Below are 4,001 nucleotides of genomic sequence, written 5' to 3'. Positions count from 1 at the left end.
TGAAGGAAAATTAATTTTCATCAGAGAGCATTAGCTGTCTAATGATTTTTGGCATAAAAGAAAAATCAATAATTTTGACCCATACAACGTATGTTTGGCTATTGCTACAAATATACCCCAGTGACTTAAGACTTGGTCCAGGGTCACGTTTAAGCTTTTTGTCAGCTTGTTTAGATATCACAGCTCTCTAATGATGCACTTAAGTTCCACTTAATAATGAGATCTATGTGCTGGTTTGGAAAACAAAATTTTCTTCAGTGGAGAATAACTGAAGATGTAAGTTAAGGTGATCTTAAAAACCTGACCCTAAAATGCTCTCTCTCTCTCTCTCTCTCTCTCAAGTCTAATTTATTTAGTAAATCAGTTAATTTAGACACTTCATTTCATTGTACCATTAAAAAAAACGTATTTCTAAGAGCCTTCATGCAGAGGTTTTCCCAGAAGTGCTTATGTGACGTTCAACAACATTCAATAAATATTTAGTTTAATACTGCTGTTGTTTTCAGGTCACTATGAGGCATGGTATTTTTTGTTTTTAGAAAATGCTGAGTAAGCTAAAAATAGCTCAACTTTTAAAGAGTTTCGCCAGGTTCCATCAAGCTATTTTCGAGGTCAGGTGAAACCAGAACCAACATAGTTTCAAGACAATTAGTCAAGTAGTTGTTATGGCAACTCACCAACTAGTTGATTTCAAAAGTGTAGTTTTGCGAATAAAGCTTTCAGCAAAATACAGTTTAGTTTCACAGACGCTCCACAGTAAATTTCAAAACAAATGTTTTTTTGTTTTTTTAGATTTTGTGAGGTTTAATGTTCATCTGCATGAGTTTTGTTTCACACATCTGTCACATAAAGTACATTTTTACACCAAACATAATCCCCATGTAAAAAAAAGACAAAAAAGTCATAATGCTTCACATATGGAAGAATAAATAGCAGTGACACATACAATGATTGAGTTCATGTGTTCATGATGACTCGGACGATGATTTTCCTTTACAAACATGAAGATATAATATATACATTGCATGTGTTAGAAAATATTAACAAAAAGTACAGCTTACGTGTAAAAAAAAAACAAACTCGGCAGGATTGCAAACATATAATTGAAGTAAAATAATATAACAATTTCAGAAGAAAAGAAAAACAATTTACGTATTATTTCAAATTATCCGAGGCAGTAGGACAACAAAGAAAACTCAACTAGTGACAAACAATGCACGATCTTCAGTGTTGATTAATAATAATAATAATAATACAAGTGGCAGCAATAATACAAAATATGTGACATGGGGACAGGTATTCCTTTCCAGCAATGCGACCCAGTAACCACAGATTATTCTAATGCTACATTAGTACACACATAAAAATCAATGCCAGACATAAAGGTGTGCACAGTAGGTAGCTTCACAAATTGTAACCTATCCCATAAACCACTGCAAAAATACATTTTTAAAACCAATCCAGAACAACTCTAAGGGTTTCTCTTTTATCACTTGTAACTTTCACATTGAGCACAAACACTGAGCATATTTTTTTTTTCTTTTCCAGCATGTACATTTGACATGGCCTAACAACATGAGCGTCATTCTTGTCAGATGATCTCATTCTTTGAAGAGGTCTGGTTGGGGTTGTAAAGAGGGCAGCAGTGATTTTTATTGGCTCTTCATAAAGGTTTCAGGGCTGAATATAATGCTGAATATGTTCTAGACGGTTAGAACATATTGAAGATTGTTCTCTAAAAAAATACATCAACATATGCTTTTCTTTCAAAAATAGCTTAATGAGGAAGAAAGTTGTGGATTGTCCCTGAAAAGGTTTTGGGTAGGTCAACCAGTGTAACTAAATGGGACATTAATAGTAGTTTTAACAAAAAGCTATTCAGGGATGATGAAAATTAAAGACATGGACTGTACAGAAACACATGCATTTTCGAGGACAGATTTTGTGAGGTTTAATGTTCATCTGCATGAGTTTTGTTTCACACATCTGTCACATAAAGTACATTTTTACACCAAACATAATCCCCATGTAAAAAAAAGACAAAAAAGTCATAATGCTTCACATATGGAAGAATAAATAGCAGTGACACATACAATGATTGAGTTCATGTGTTCATGATGACTCGGACGATGATTTTCCTTTACAAACATGAAGATATAATATATACATTGCATGTGTTAGAAAATATTAACAAAAAGTACAGCTTACGTGTAAAAAAAAAACAAACTCGGCAGGATTGCAAACATATAATTGAAGTAAAATAATATAACAATTTCAGAAGAAAAGAAAAACAATTTACGTATTATTTCAAATTATCCGAGGCAGTAGGACAACAAAGAAAACTCAACTAGTGACAAACAATGCACGATCTTCAGTGTTGATTAATAATAATAATAATAATACAAGTGGCAGCAATAATACAAAATATGTGACATGGGGACAGGTATTCCTTTCCAGCAATGCGACCCAGTAACCACAGATTATTCTAATGCTACATTAGTACACACATAAAAATCAATGCCAGACATAAAGGTGTGCACAGTAGGTAGCTTCACAAATTGTAACCTATCCCATAAACCACTGCAAAAATACATTTTTAAAACCAATCCAGAACAACTCTAAGGGTTTCTCTTTTATCACTTGTAACTTTCACATTGAGCACAAACACTGAGCATATTTTTTTTTTCTTTTCCAGCATGTACATTTGACATGGCCTAACAACATGAGCGTCATTCTTGTCAGATGATCTCATTCTTTGAAGAGGTCTGGTTGGGGTTGTAAAGAGGGCAGCAGTGATTTTTATTGGCTCTTCATAAAGGTTTCAGGGCTGAATATAATGCTGAATATGTTCTAGACGGTTAGAACATATTGAAGATTGTTCTCTAAAAAAATACATCAACATATGCTTTTCTTTCAAAAATAGCTTAATGAGGAAGAAAGTTGTGGATTGTCCCTGAAAAGGTTTTGGGTAGGTCAACCAGTGTAACTAAATGGGACATTAATAGTAGTTTTAACAAAAAGCTATTCAGGGATGATGAAAATTAAAGACATGGACTGTACAGAAACACATGCATTTTCGAGGACAACTTATGAATACAGCAGCAACGGAAATAAAACACATTATCTTTTAACAACAAGATTTCAAAGAAATGGATACACGAGAGTTACGATTATCTGGATCGCTTGAAACGTGGATGAGTGTCCTGATTAAAAAGTATCTGTTTATCTCTCTAAACCTTTGATAATACCAAATGTAAACATTTTTGTGGAAGCAAACATACTGTAGAATGCTCTATTTCTTTGGTAACTACAAGCAAAATTAGATGAAAGTGTTTATGTCATCAAAAAATAAGTGTTTTATTTGTGACATTGTGTCAGATGATATCTTATGAGAGGAAGTGAAATAGAGCCCTTTAATTTTTCATTTAGAGCAGAGGGAACATTCACATTTTAGATTAGTATGACTAAATATTGTATTGATATTTGGTACTATTCGATACTATTTGAGAAATATGGGCACTGCCAATTTACCCATATAATGCTGTTGCAGCAGAATCAGTGTAGGGATGTTGTGCCATGCCGTAATTTTGACAAAATGTCATGAGATAAATAAAATGTTATATTTAACAGTCACTCAACTCAAGCATGTACAACAAGAAGCAAGCAAATATAATCTGAAGAATAAAAGAGTAACACACAAATGTGTAGCAATCGATAAAACAGAACTCACTGGAAGAGGAAAAAGCAAAATGACAATGACAAAGAAACAGTTCTGTCATTATCTACTCAACCTCATGTGATTCAAATCTGTATGCATTTATTTTTTTTAGAAGGAACGCAAAAATAAAACTCTTAAATATTATTCACGTTATGCTTTGCCCACTTTTCTAAAAATCCTGTATGGTAAGAGACACGCGCAGAGACTTCGTGCTCTTTTTGAGTGGTTTAAAACCCTGGTTCCGCCTTGGGCACCACTCCTCCTATGTATCCTCTGGATACCT

This window comes from Sinocyclocheilus anshuiensis, unplaced genomic scaffold, assembly GCF_001515605.1.
Source record: "Sinocyclocheilus anshuiensis isolate Anshui unplaced genomic scaffold, SAMN03320099.WGS_v1.1 scaffold140, whole genome shotgun sequence".
NCBI classification, from domain to species: domain Eukaryota; kingdom Metazoa; phylum Chordata; class Actinopteri; order Cypriniformes; family Cyprinidae; genus Sinocyclocheilus; species Sinocyclocheilus anshuiensis.
This window is presented reverse-complemented; position numbering follows the sequence as displayed.